Raw genomic sequence first — 15,374 nt, forward strand, 5'->3', positions numbered from 1 at the left:
ACGAAATTTCGGCTATATCGCGACTCCCATAAGCGCACTCACCAGGAAGGTCTCGGCAGGAATCCACTGGACGGACGGTGCCGTCCAGGCATTTTCGAAGTTAAAGCGACGTTTCACCAGTGCCCCAATGCTGCAACACCCAGACACATCACAACCATTCACAGTCCAGAAGGATGCATCCGATACAGGTGTTGGAGCTGTCCTCTCTCGGCGTTATTTCTGCGGATAGCGGGCTACACCCTTCTGCCTTTCTTTCCCAGCGCTTGATTTCGGCCGAGAGGAACTATGATGTTGGGAACCGGGAAGCTGTCAAGGAGGCCCTGGACGAATGGCGACGCTGGCTGGAGGGGGCAGAACATCCTTTCTTGGTCCGGACAGATCACAAGGACCTCTCCTACTTTAGGATGCAAAGAGACTCAACTCTCGTCAAGCCCGGTGGGCTCTTTTCTTCACCCGGTTTAATTTCATCCCACCTATCGCCCCGGCAGCAAGAATACCAAGCCCACGCTCTCTCCCGACAGTTCGACAGATCTGAGGGCAATGCCGATCCGGAAGCTGGTCTGGTGTATGCCAAAGTTTTGGAATGAGGGTCACTCCTCCCGTCTGGTTGAACATTCGGGAAGTTAACAGACCCAGGAGTTTATAAAAAGACAATTTTGGTGGCCATCTATGCTCCAGGATGTCCACCACTTTTACCTGCCTCTCCCACCTGCGCTCAGAACAAGACATCATGCTAGCGTCCTGCGAGTCTGTTATGTCCACTGCCTGTGCCTCTCCGCCCCTGGTCCCACCTCTCAGCAGATATCATCACTGGACTGATCCGTCTAATGGAAACACCGCCATTTTGGTCGTTGTGGATCAATTTTCCTAGTCTGCCCACTTCATTACCCTCCCTAAGCTCCCATTATCTCGTGAGACTGCCAAACTCATGGTACAGTATGTGTTCGGTATCCACGGACTCCCTCAATACATGATCGTGGACCACAGTTCACTTTCCGCTTTTGGAAGGCTTTCTGCTCTCCTGAAGGAGCCATGGCCAGCATCTCGTCTGGTTTCCATCCCCAATCCGATGGCCAGACGGAGAGTGAACCAGAAGTTGGGGACAACACTGCGCTGCCTTGCCTCCTCTCTGGAGCTCCCAATTGGTTTGGGCAGAGATCACACGCAATAACCTCCAGACGTACTCCACGGGTATGTCTCCCTTTGAATACCAGAAGGGATTCCATCCCCCTTTCTTCACCGACCAGGAGATTGACGTAGGTGTTGCTGCTGCTGAGCAACTGATCCAGCGCTACAAGCGCACTTGGAGACGAGCCAGGGCTTCTTTGCTGCGCGCCCAGAAACAACATGCCCGGCAGGCTGATCGGCTCCGCCGACAGGTAAGGTCATTCCAGCAATGACAGGAGGTCTGGCTGAAAGTCAAAAGCCCCATATGGCAACCGCGCCTGGGACTGTTTGTAGTGGAAAATGCTGCCAGCAAGGTCTCGTATAGATTGTGTCTATAAGCATCACTGAAGATCCACCCTGGGTTCTCAGTACAAGCCGGTTACTGCCTCTCCGCTGGCCCCAATTCCCAGCTCCACTTCCTCCTCTCTTGGTAGATGGTTCGTTGGTCTATATGCTGCGGCGCCTCCTGGCATCTCACCGGGTACATGGTAAATTCCAGTTCCTTATAGATTGGGAAGTCTTAGATCACGGCGAAAGACAACTTGGAGAAGTCGTTCTTCCGGGACTTCCAGCGGGCGCAGATCTGTGGCGCTTCAGAGGCTCCGCCTAGGGAGGGGAGCGCTGTCGCAACCACGAATTCGGCAGCGCAGCGGGTTCGCCAATGGCGCTTGTGAATATGCAAGTCTCAGCTAATTATTATTTCATTGTGACGGTATTTAACTCCATTGTTTTCTTCATAGCGCTTGTCGACACTTGAGCAAAGCACAGCAACGTTTCACTGCCTGCTTGCATTCGGCCTTTGCCTGAGAAATTGAACTGTCTAGTCAACTGGCTCAGAAGACTAGCGTTATTCGTTTTATAGTTAGTTATACCTTTCAGCCGCGGTGTTGGCTTCGTTTCCCATTTGAGAGTTTGAGTTAACGGCGCTGTTCCGTCTAGCCTTTATTGTTTTTCTTTCGCTCCAACTCTGTTCGCGTTAAAGTTTGTGAACTATTGACCAGCTTCAGGAATCTCACTCCTCCCATTGGCCATAACCGAACGTAGTGGCAGAGAGACTGCGCATACAACAACTGCTGCCCAGATACTTCACCAGTAGCAACTTTATGGGCGTGTGGTAAAGAGAAAACCACTGTTAAAAACAACTCGCATGCAAGCAAGGCTGCAATTTGCCAAAAGGCATGTGGGAGACTCTGAAGTCAGCTAGAAGGTGCTATGATCTGATGAAAATATAATTGAGCACTTAGCCATCAGACTAAACGCTATGTTTGGCGTAAGCCAAACACCGCAGATTATCAAAACAAGCCATCTCTATCGTGAATGGTGGTGGATGCATCACGCTGTAGGGATGCCTCACTGCAACAGGTTCTGGAAGGCTTGTGAAGGTAGAGGGTAAAATGAATGCAGCAAAATACAGGGAAATCCTGGAGGAAAACCTAATGCAGCCTTCAAGAGAAATACGACTTGGGAGAATATTTGCTTTCCCCCACGATAATAACCCCGAGTCTAAAACTAAAGTTACACAGGAAAGGTTTAAAAGCAACGAAATTAATCTCCTAGAGTGGCCAGGTCAGAGTCCAAACCTCAATACAATTGCGAATTTGTGGCTGGACTTGAAAAGGGCTTTTCACTCACAATCCCCATGCAGTCTGACAGAGCTTGAGCAGTTTTGCAAAGAAGAATGGGGAAAATTGCATTGTCCAGATTTACAAAGCTGATAGAGACCTATCCACACAGACTCAAGGCTGTAATTGCTGCCAAAGGTGCATCTACTAAATACTGACTTGAAGATGGTGAATACTTATGCAATCAATTATTTTGTGTTTTATATGTGTAATTAATTTAGATCACTTTGTAGAGATCTGTTTTAACTTTGACATGAAAGAGTCTTTTTTCAATTTATCAGTGTCAATAAAGCCAAATTAAATCCACTGTGATTCCATGTTTTAACACAATAAAACATGAAAACCTCCAAGGGGGTAAATAGTTTTTATAGGCACTGTAGGTGTTATTGTGGAGCCAAAATAGTTTAATGCTATTGTGTAGTGACTTTGGGATGACAGCAGTTGTAGATATTACTATTGGGACAATGTATACCTTGTTCATGTTCCATAGTCTTTCAATTTCCTCCATTAATTCAGCCTATTTCTGGTATTTTTCACTTATTGATTTCTGTAAATTTTGAGCTTGGAATGGGTATGTCTAATAAATAATCTGTTCTTGCTGTTTTATCCTGTATTATTACATCCGGACGATTATTATGGATTGACCCTTTTGTAAAAACTGATCGGTCATAAGTCTTTCAATTTCATATTTTAATTCAGCATATTTCTGGTGCTTTTCTCTCATTGATTTCTGTGGGTTATGTGTGTCTAGGCTATATCAATTAAGTAAACTGTTCTAGCTTTTTATCCTGTATTAATATATACAGACAGTTACTATGGATTGTCCTATCTGTAATAAATGATCGGTCATAATATAATTTGTGGTATTCTGACTCTAAAATTAGATCAAGCTTGTATTTATAGTATTTCTTTCATGAATTTGTATTTTCAAGCAAGATTTTGATGTATGGTGTTTGCCACTTGATTGTGCCTGTGTAAGTAATCAGATAAAGTTAAACTGCTACAGTAGTCGGTAAAGTGTTGGATAGTTTCTGGTTTTTGTCGACACTTTCTACATTTATCATCTTGAATTTGCCGATATTTTATTATGCATTTTTGATAATTTTGTGTTAACCACCTCATCCTTTATTGCCACTGTTTCTTGGAAGAGGTCTACAACTCTGAGCTCGGCGTTCACGTTTCGTTGTCGACATCTAGTGTGCTCAAATCATGGGGAAGGCTTCCACAGAGGGTCATGCTCTTCCATTGGTTAACATTTTCTTTGGCAGTGAAAATTTCTTTGGTTTTATGGGCTGTGCTCTCATTTAAGTATATTATAATTTTTTTTCTCTCTTCAAACTGGTAAAATCTGAGGTGGGGCATAGCCAAGCACGCTCATTTCTCAATTGATAGAAACTTTGAGACTATTCTACTGATATAGAAACATAGAAAATAGGTGTAGGAATAGGCCATTCGGCCCTTCCAGCCTGCACCGCCATTCGGTATGATCATGGCTGATCATCCAACTCAGAACCCTGTACCAGCCTTCCCTCCATACCCCCTGATCCCTTTAGCCACAAGGGCCATATCTAACTCCCTCTTAAATATAGTCAATGAACTGGCCTCAACTGTTTCCTGTGGCAGAGAATTCCACAGATTCACCACTGTCTGTGTGAAGAAGTTTTTCCTCATCTCAGTCCTAAAAGGCTTCCCCTTTATCCTCCAACTGTGACCCCTCGTTCTGGACTTCCCCAACATCGGGAACAATCTTCCTGCATCTAGCCTGTCCAATCCCTTTAGGATTTTATACGTTTTAATAAAATCCCCCCTCAATCTTCTAAATTCCAACGAGTATAAGCCTAGTCGATCCAGTCTTTCTTCATACGAAAGTCCTGCCATCCCAGGAATCAATCTGGTGAATCTTCTTAGTACTCCCTCTATGGCAAGAATGTCTTTCCTCAGATTAGGGGACCAAAACTGCACACAATACTCCAAGTGTGGTCTCACCAAGGCCTTGTACAACTGCAGTAGTACCTCCCTGCTCCTGTACTCGAATCCTCTTGCTATGAATTTAGCATTATGGATTCCTAAAGATTTACATTGATATTACTGTGTAGCCGTAGTTGTTTAATGCTATTCTGTCGTGCCTTTGGGATGATACCAGTTGTAAATATTACATTCGGGACAATGTATATATACCCTCTTCATGTTCCAATGTCTTTCACTTTCTTTTTTAATTCAGCATATATCTGATGTTTTTTTCTCTGTAAGTTATGTGTGTTTGGAATGGCTACAAGTATATCGAATAAATAAGTCACCGAGGAAAACTTGAAATGCGTCGAGATGGGCCGTTCCATGTACCCAGAGAGCATCGAGCAGTTTCGCTAATGCTTGCTTCTAATCAGCCGCTGGTGGTGTGTAAACTGCGGACAGGTTCATGGATGAGAACTCCCGGAGGAAATAAAATGTTCTACGTTTAATCGTTAGTTGTTCCTAGTCAGGGGAACAAGACATTAACATAACCCCAACGTCCGTGCGACAGCGAAAATTGACTTGTACACTCTACCATAGCTGTGTTAATGAATTCTGTAACGATTCTGGTGCAATCATTCAAGGTCCATCCAGCCTGAAAATTGTGAAACCTTCTGGTGGGATAGCTGCGTCCGGCGTGTTCGCTGTTAACCAAGTCTCAAGGCAACAAACAATTGAGATTTCCCTCTGACCTGAGATCTTCAGTCTTATTTCCAAGTGGGTGTACATTTGCTAACAAGATGGTAGGCAGAGGAAGCCTCATCGACCAGCGCTTCAGCGTGGTTTACACCCGCCTCTCCTGTCGCGTTTTCGGCCTTGACTTTGGCGTTGACCCTTAAAGGTGCGGCGTTCAACTGCTCCGCATTTAACTGCCGAACGTGAGATCTGAAGAACACTGACGTAATTTCGTACTCCGCTCTCAAGTAGAAATTTACATGCTGCAGGCTGCAGCGAAGGTAGTTCAAAGAGGGTATATTTAAGAGGTATATTTTCTACATTTATCGTCTTGAATTTGTCGGTCCCTCATTTTTGATATTTTTTGTGTTGACCACATGGTCCTGTAAATCTCAATTACGATCTCATCCGCGGTTTTTGTTTCATTTTGCCAATACTGAATCTTTTCAGACCACACCTGGAGTACCGTGTGCAGTTTTGGTCTCCAGATTTTGGGAAGGACATTCTTGCTATTGAGGGAGTACAGCGTAGGTTCACAAGGTTAATTCCCGGGATGGCGGGACGGTCATATGTCGAAAGATTGGAGCGACTGGGCTTGTATACTCTGGAATTTAGAAGGCTGAGAGGGGATCTTATTGAAACATATAAGATTGTTAAGGGATTGGACACGCTGGAGGTACGAAGCAGGTTCCCGCTGATGGGTGAGTCCAGAACCAGGGGCCACAGTTTAAGGATAAGGGGTAGGCCAGTTAGAACGGAGTTGAGGAAAAATTTTTTCACCCAGAGAGTGGTGGATATATGGAATGCTCTGCCTCAGAAGGCTGTGGAGGTCAAGTCTCTGGATGCTGTCAAGAAAGAGATAGATAGAGCTCTTAAAGATAGCGGAATCAGAGGTTATGGGGATAAGGCAGGAACTGGATACTGATTGTGGATGATCAGCCATGATCACAGTGAATGGCGGTGCTGGCTCGAAGGGCCGAATGGCCTGCTCCTGCACCTATTGTCTATTGTCAAAGGATCCGCTATAAAGCCAATCCCCACAGCTCCATCCATAGAGATCACGAGAAAAAGTTATAGAGTACCTGCTATCTCCCGTGTCGAACCAAACCTTGTCGGCGGGGGACCCGAGGGAACTAACGGGTCGTCTAAGAGCTGTCTCGTCTTGTTATACCTCTCGACCTTCTTTTGTGTTTTCTTATCGATGGGCGCTTATGTCAGAGGATTGGCGGGCTCCGATTCAAGAGATGATTCGCTCTTGGTCCTTTTCCTTAATTCTTACGTTGAAATTTACCGTTATTATTACCCATTTTCCTCCTCCGGTTCCCGTTGAGACAACCTTTTCACAACTATGCAAGATATAATATTCTTTACAGATAATATTTACATGTCTTAAAGGTAATATCTTCATTCGGTTTTCCCTCCCCGATGGTTGGCCATACACCGAAGACTCCTCTCTTACCTTTTAGCCTAAATTTACTGTCCCGGGGCTCTCAGAGCCCCTCCTCCCAATCCCCTTCTTCTTCCTTTACTCGAACTCCAGGGTGGTCACCGACCGGCACGGGATAGATCCAGCAACCGCATCCGGTCTCGACCCCTCTGCCTCGAGCGAGTCTCACCGATGAGCTCATCCCATTCCCAAGCAAATTCCAAGAACTCGCGCTCTTGGAAGCGAGTCCACGTCGTCTGCAAATGTATCTGACGTACGTTTCAATCATTTCCTTGTATTAATGTCTTGGCCGAAAAGTGTACAATAAATAATTGTATATAAAATATAGCACGGTTCATAAGATTTTACTGAAAGCGGAGAGGAATGATGTGAAAGAGTTTCTATATCTTGCTTGGCGCAGAAAAGGTTGCATTTAATGTGAAGAAACTCACCATGTTCAGCAGCGTGAAATACTGATCTTGTGTGTGGTTTCTGTGGTGTAGTGGTTATCACGTTCGCTTTACACGCAAAAGGTCTCCAGTTCAATCCTGGACAGAAACACGGTTGATTTATCTTTTCACTCCAGGGTTTGAGAAGCGTATAACACTCAACGGTCCCGTGCACACGACGGTTCGGGTTCAAGTCTTTTGTCACGGGCATAAATGGTGTAAATGTCGCGAACATTCGATTTGCTTTAATTGAAATGAACATTCACTACATTGCATTGCACACCTAACAAAGATATAATAATTAAATTTAAATTAACATAAATTATAGAGAAGTTACACGACAAAATAGACAGAATTAAAGACGCTAGCGCAAATTAAATGGAAATATAGACCGAGGGAAAACTCGCTGTCCAAACCTCCTGCTGCGAGCTGAGGAATATTTTATGGTTCAATCGCTGCTGAGTGCGCGCAGCTTCTCACCCGGACAAGAAGCAGGATTGACAACAGCTTCTTCCAAACCCTGCACCTTATTTTAAAGATTAACTCTTTTTCATTTTCTTTATTCGTTTATTACCTATCCTATCTAGTCTTTCAGACTCCTTTTCAAACTCCAATACTCTCGTCCCTTCGCTCCCTTTCTCGAACAGACAGAACGGTTATACAGGCGACAATTGGTAACAAGATTGACCTGAACCATTCAGGTTGGCAAAAGACGGGGCTCGAACCTGCAGCCTTCGCTGATACCGCACTCCAAACAGAAGTCCAACGCCTTAAACCACTTGACCACGCGGCCCACGCTTAATTAAACAACTGAGCATGAGACTAATTGATTGCTGTTGCTGCAGAGTCTCCGCCCGAAATGTTCACTGTTTATTTTCCCAGAAATGCTTCTTGACCTGGTGAATTCCTGCGGGATTTTTTTGCTTGTTGCACTGAAGCTGTAGCAGTTGCAGAATTTCCTGTGTTTTGGGATGCTAAGATCAGGGTTTTTAACGGGAAGTTCAAAATGTCAAAATCTGCAAGTATAATGAGTGTTCTTGAGTCATGATTTGGTTTCGGCTAGAGGAGGATCCGGCATTCCAAAATATAGGGGAATAGAATTGGGGATTACCAATTTGTGATAGACCTCCGTGTTCATCAATGCAAAAATTTCATATGAGATCGTTTGAGATCAGTCACTGAGACGTGCGGTGGCAGATACACGAAGACAAACCGCCGACGGATAATGACCCTGGGGGCATATCCACCCAATCCCGCTGCTGTTTCATGTTACAGCATTCCAGAGAAAAGATGTACGTAAATTGCATTGCTCTTCCATACATTCGGCAGGTATAATGTGCTTCCGGGTCGTTATGGTACCGTTCTGTTACGGATACACCCCGTCCCGTGACTCAATGTCCAGCTTGTAGTATCATTCCTAAATCAGCTCGGTTACCCTCTTCCCTGCATTACATTATTACAGCCCAGTGGCGATTCTTCCTAATCAAGCCAACCACTGCTATCTTCTTCACCTTTTCGACAGCCTAGCAACGTGATATCTTATCCTCTGCCCTTCCCACAGTACATGCAAAAAGTATCGAAGGTGCAAGATGTTCGTCGGAAATATAACAGGAGATATTAGGAGAATCGAAGGGGGGTGTGAAGGAGGGATCGGAAGTACGGTAACAGATGCAGAAAAACGGGAAGGGTGATCATAAACACAAGATATTCTAAATGCTGAAAACAATGCTGCAGGAACTGTGCAGGGCAGGCAGTGTCTACGGAAGGGAAGAAGCAGTTGACGTTTCAGGCCAAGACGCTTCACCACGACCGATTTGAGAAGTGGGATGGGCATCAGGGGGAGGTGTTGGGCAGGTGAGGAGAACGGAAAGTGTAAGAAGGGAGCTGGAATGGAGAATAGAAAAGGAGAGAGGATAAATGACCGGAAGTGACGTTCACGGGGCGGGGCGGGCATGTGGACGGATTACGACGTGTTGCTCCTCTCACATCAGTGGCCGCGTTGGGGCAGTAGAGGAGGCCATGGCCCGTTATGTTAGAATGGGAATGGGGAGTGGAGTTAAACTGGTTTGAAGCATGTAGAAGGTGCACGTAGCCAGGTACGGAAGTCGGATAAGCAGACGTGTAGTAGGGGATCCCGCATAGTCATAGTCACAGTCATAGTCATACTTTATTGATCCCGGGAAAAATTGGTTTAAAAAAAATTTGACCGGGTATGTCCTCGTGCAACCACGTTTCAGTAAAACACATAACACTGCTCTCCCGAAATGTTCTCTGACTCCTGGCTAGCGTCGTCAACTCGTCCATTTTATTACCCAGCGATCTCACATTGCCCATAATGAGAGAGGGGAGACACGGCTTATAACTTCTCTTCTCCATAAGCCTCTGTTGTCTCGACCCGGTCCTCTTCCCTCGCCTTTTTGATGCCCCTCTGCATCCCCTCTGTGTTTTCCTCCAGATTTCAGCCGGGGTGTCCGCTGCTCTGTTCGCTAAACCGGCCGGCATGAGCGCAATCAGCTGGTCCCTGGAATAAACAATGCGGCCATCCTGCTGCCACGCTAATGAGACGTGTCCCAATGTAACTACTTCCAGAGCTAAAAGCCCAAATAAAACTCTCTCCATCAGCATGTTAGAGAGGGTGCAGCTTCAACGTGTTACCGTGAAAAAAAATACAAAGAATAACGTAAGATAAAAACTTTAAAAAGTAAGAAAACTAGACCGCATGAACCGTAGGGAAATGTTTTTGACATTGCTCAAAGCTGGGGTCCCGGAGGAGTAGGTAAATAGTGTTTTCACCCCCAGTCTCTGTGTAATGTGGAGGGAGTACTGCCAAAGACAGCGAGATAAGGATCCTCCAAGCTTGCTTCCCATATGAGGTCTTTTTGCGCTCTGCTGGATTCCTCGCATTCCATTCTGGCTTCCCTATATCCGCCGCTGAAGACATTACAAAAGGCCATGGCTGACCTTCAGGAGCAGTGGGAATCGGGGGGTGGTCAGTGCCATCGCGCCTCATCGGCCTGCGTCCCTCTTCCCAGTTAGCAGAGTGTGAATGATTTGAGTGCGGAGACATGAATGAGGCGTGGCCACACATCAGTTTGCTTTATGTGTGTGTGCTTTTAAGAGACTGCGTGAACGTGTCGGGTTTGTATGAGGACTCCTTACTACATCGCGGGGGGGGGGACGCACTAACATCGATCCCTCTTGATACCAAAGAAAAAGACTATTCGGAGAAATTATCTAGCTTCTTGGGTTTTGGTGTTCTATTTCGGGGGGCAGGAGGGAGGATTCTATTCCAGCCAACGTCGACTCTTAACATGACAGCAGCCTTAAGGGATTTAAAAATCCCCGGTGGAGTTAGTGCTTTAACGGCTAGTGTCCCGCTACCTACCATTTGTTTACCTGATTATTTGCTTAGCTAACTCCTCAAGTAATTTCCCTAGCTGACAAGGAATGTTGGTGTAGGTGGTGTGATAAGCGCTGGTTCAAGGTGGATATAGTATGTGTCCACGTAAACACGAGGAATTCTGCAGATGCTGGAAATTCAAGCAACACACATCAAAGTTGCTGGTGAACGCAGCAGGCCAGGCAGCATCTCTAGGAAGAGGTACAGTCGACGTTTCAGGCCGAGACCCTTCGTCAGGACTAATGTGTATGTGTCAGCAGGATTAGTATCCTGGGAAGAAATTACAACAAGTGTTAAAAGTGGATTTAAAGGAAACTGCAGGCGGTTATATGAATGTTCCACTTTATTAATTCACGTTATTTCTTTCTCTAAAACATTAGAGGTGAGGATTGCATTTCCTCTTATATTGAAATGATGGTATTAATTCTGGAGGCGGGGCGAAGCCCAGATGGCGCGAAACGGCAACTCCTTCGCTTGCATCTTCGGAACAGCTTTATTTCTATCTTTAATGTCTCTTCTCCCCTTTTCAAGCTTCATTTGAAGACCCTGACCTGGGGTTACACTCTGACCGTAGTTCTTTGCGGGAACGGGACCCGCCTCAGGACCTCACGACCGGCCGCTTTTTGATAAACCAAGGATGCGGCCTGGAAGATGAGCGTGCCTTCAAGGTTCCGGATTTTCGTGGATCTGGAGACGTGCTGATTCTAGGCCGCACCCTGACAGAAGCGTCGCGGAAGAACACGGAACATCGGGAGTAGCTGGTCAGCTCCCAGGGGATTGTGTGTCCGGAGAGGGGCACCTTTTTGGTGCCGACTCTCTGGGTGCAGAGCGACGCAACGGTCTCTTAACATCGTAAATCAGCGAGTTGTTTGAACATAGAACATAGAAATCTACAGCACATTACGGGCCCTTCCGACCACAATGTTGTGCCGACCATGTGACCTACTCTGTAAGCTGCCTAGAATTTCCCTGCCGCATAGCCCTCTATTTTTCTAAGCTCCGTGTACCTATCTAAGGGGCTCTTCAAAGACCCTATTCTACACGCTTCCACCACCGCCGCCGGCAGTGCATTCCACGCACCCACCACTCTGTGTGGAAAACTTAACCCTGACATCCCCTCGATATCTATTTCCAAGCACCTTAAAACTATACCCCCTCGTGTCAGCCATTTCAACCCTGGGAAAAAGCCTCTGGCTATCCACACAATTAATGCTCTTTATCATCTTATATACAGATGATAACGGTTTGTTATGTCTCTCCTCTCGCTGTGAAACGGGGACATCCCTCTTTCCCTTATTAGGGAGAGAGAGAGAGCTTGTGGTATGTCGAATGACCGGGTGAATGAGTAGTTTTTGGGGTGTGGAGTGTGTGATGCTTTGCTACACACTTGGCTGTAACTGTAGTTCATTTTTTGGGGCGCTCCTCTGTTTTCGTAGATGGTTGCGAAGAATTTCAGGACGTATATTGTATACATTTCTCCGACATTAAACGTACCTATTGAAACCGATTGAAACTAATTGAAACCTATTGAAAATCTATACCACCATTTAATGATATCAATATAGAAGCAGCTTCGGACGTTCGGTGCTAAGTCCTGTTATCCACTGATTCAGAAAAGAGCTCAAAAACGGGATGAACTATCCGCTGAAAATAACATTATAATCTGCTAACTAAGAAGTGATTTGTAACTTCCGAGCATTAGATCTCAGAGAAAAAAAAAATAATCTCTTCCAAATCCTGTTCTAGTTTGCGTTAGAAGGTTTAGTCTGTATGGATCGGTGCGACAGCATGTGGTCGTTTTAGACACATATCGAAAGAAAACCTTAAAATGAGATTGAAATATAATATAATGTTGCAGCGCATAGAAGTAATGCAATTCTGGGAATAAACAATTAATAAATATAAATAGAAGTCAAATGCAATCGTCGTCGAATTCCTCTGAGGACTGCGAAGGATTTATGATGATAAAGGCCACAAATTGATTTCTCTTTTCATTTTACTGCGGATAACTTCGACAGCGATGCGTTCATTTGTATTAATACGGGAAATGCGTTTTTAGTCGCAAGTTTACTTGTCTCCACGAGCAGTAATTTCTAGTCACGAATCCATTGGACATGTCGAAGCGAAACACTTACACCAGCGATAATATATCTCGTCTTTTCTGTTCGATTGTAAGGGAAGTTTTATAGAAAGTGTCGGGGACGTGCTTGTCAACAGTGATTTTGTCAGGTCGAATCCAAGTCATACAGCAATGTGTTGCAGCTATAGACCCTTTGCACCTACTTCTCCATGCTGACCAGGGTACCCACAAAATCTGCAGACGCTGGAAATCCAAGCAGAACACACCACGTTCTGGAGGAACTCAGCAGGCTAAGTAGCGTCCATGGAGAAGAGTTATTAGTCGACGTTTCGAGCCGAGACCCTTCATCAGGACTGGAAAAAAACGATGAGACATCAGACACAGAAAATGGGGTAGGGGAGGAAGATATGCAAGGTAGTAGGTGATAGGTGAAACCAGTAGAGGTGAGGGATGAAGTAAGGATATTCACAGTGTGAAACCGGCAGAAACGTGTTGAAGCATTGCAGTAGCCTCGGCTTTCCAGCACCATAGACCAGCTGACTGAACTTTTGTCTTTCCCCATTGTTTGTTAAACGTCCAAACAAGTTTCGATGTTTCACATAAACTGGTGAAAGTACGAAAGCTATATACGTTTCGTGGAGTGGAGCATAACACGTTCGTCTCACGTACGAAAAGCTCACAGTTCGATCCTTGGCTCGACCGCAAGTTTTACTCGCGCTCCAGTTTTTTCGGGAGAGTGCGCGTTCTCGCCCTCCCTGTTCACATCGACAAAAGTCTGCCCGAAAGCCTTTTTTGCAGTTTCGAGCAAACGATTAATCTGCTGGAACTATCATTGTGGGTACCCTGCAACGCACGCAGAATGCTGGGGTAACTCAGCAGGTCAGGCATCATCTGTGGGAATAAAGAAAACAGTCGACGTTTCGGGCCGAGACTCGTCATCAGGACTGGAAAAAAGTGATGAGAGGTTAGAGCAATAAGGTGGTGGGAGAGGAGGAAGAAGTACAAGGTTGTGGCTGATAGGTGAAACCGGGAGAGGGGAGGAGTGAGGCGAAGAGCTGGGAAGCCGATAGGTGAAAGAGATAAAGGGCTGGAGAAGAGAGAATCTGACAGGAGAGGGTAAAAGACGTTGGAAGGAACGAAAGTGGGTGGAAGGCGGTGAACAGAGGTCAGTGCAGAACTCAAGGTATATTGTCAGCGCCGGACGGGGTCAGTTTAAGCACAGCAGAAGTCGGTGAAATACAGTATAAACAGCAGCCAGAGCTCCCACTATCCGTCGAAATAAAGTACAGATGATCCGTCTTCGCCCAGTACGACGATTGTTTCGTGCCTTCCATAGACGCTGCCTGACTTGCTAAGTTCCTCCGGAATTTAGTGTGTCACTAAGTAAAGGGCTAAGCGTGCATACGGTGGGTGGTGGTGGGGGGGGGGGGGTAGATTGATATGAATTCCACACGCTGAATATAAACGAATATTAAAATGTGTCACTGACGAGAAATCGGTTCCGAGACACGGCCCATTCAGAAACATGGAAACATAGAAGAAACATAGAAAACCTACAGCACAATACAGACCCTTCGGCCCACAAAGCTGTACCGAACATGTCCTTACCTGAGAAATTACCTAGGGTTACCCATAGCCCTTTATTTTTCTGAGCTCCATATACCCGTCCAGGAGTCTCTTCAAAGACCCTATCGTATCCGCCTCCACCACCGTCGCCGGCAGCCCATTCCATGCACTCACTACTCTCTGTGTGAAAAACTTACCCCTGACATTTTGCTAGCCATTGCAGCCCTGGGAAAAAGCCTCTGACTATCCACACGATCAATCCCTCTCATTATTTTATACACCTCAAGAGATTGGCAGGTCTTCGCCGGCAGCGCCTGGACAAGGGAGAAGAAATCTTACGCTGACCAGTAAAACTCCACCACAACAGGAGTTCATCGAAGTACTTTTAATGACGTAAATAAAACCGTTGGGCCCCGTGGCGCAATGGTAGCGCGTCTGACTCCAGATCAGAAGGTTGCGTGTTCGAATCACGTCGGGGTCACAAATGTTGTTATCCATTTTATTATCACAGTTCAGTTCAATAATTCTTTCCAGAATTCACTGCACCTTCCGCTTCGACAAGTAACTGCCAAATGAGCAGTTATTTCTCATATTCAGTAAAAGTTCAGCATTGAATTGTTGATATTTACCCTGTGTCGAGAAACAAAATTACCCTTTTATTGGAAAAAAAACCTGCGGACGCTGTAACCAGTAACAAACACAGAAAACTGTGCAAACATTCACCAGCTTAGTCAGCGTCCGAGAAACGACACGCAGCTCCCGTGGAAGATTTAAACTTTTTCACAATTCTAAGCGTCACTCCCGCACCTACCTACTTTCCCCCTCACTAGCTTCACCAATCACCGTCCTCTTCCTCCTCCCCCATCTTCGTGTTCTGGTTTATCGTCCCTTCTATTCTGCTCCTAATGTCGGGTCTCAGCCGAAATGCTGACTGCTTATTCCTCTCGATAGCATACTCCATACTACATACTTCAGCGTT

The 15,374-nt window shown here is 45.6% G+C and overlaps 2 non-coding genes across 2 annotated transcripts; both read left to right on the forward strand.

Moving 5' to 3' along the window:
- The first annotated feature begins 7,388 nt into the window (after positions 1–7,388).
- On the forward strand, positions 7,389–7,461 carry trnav-uac (transfer RNA valine (anticodon UAC)). Its single transcript has one exon. It is a non-coding gene; the product is annotated as a tRNA-Val (tRNA).
- A 7,343-nt stretch (positions 7,462–14,804) lies between these two features.
- trnaw-cca (transfer RNA tryptophan (anticodon CCA)) lies at positions 14,805–14,876 on the forward strand. Its single transcript has one exon. It is a non-coding gene; the product is annotated as a tRNA-Trp (tRNA).
- Positions 14,877–15,374: the final 498 nt, after the last annotated feature.

This window comes from Mobula birostris, chromosome 2 (assembly GCF_030028105.1).
Source record: "Mobula birostris isolate sMobBir1 chromosome 2, sMobBir1.hap1, whole genome shotgun sequence".
Classification (NCBI taxonomy): domain Eukaryota; kingdom Metazoa; phylum Chordata; class Chondrichthyes; order Myliobatiformes; family Myliobatidae; genus Mobula; species Mobula birostris.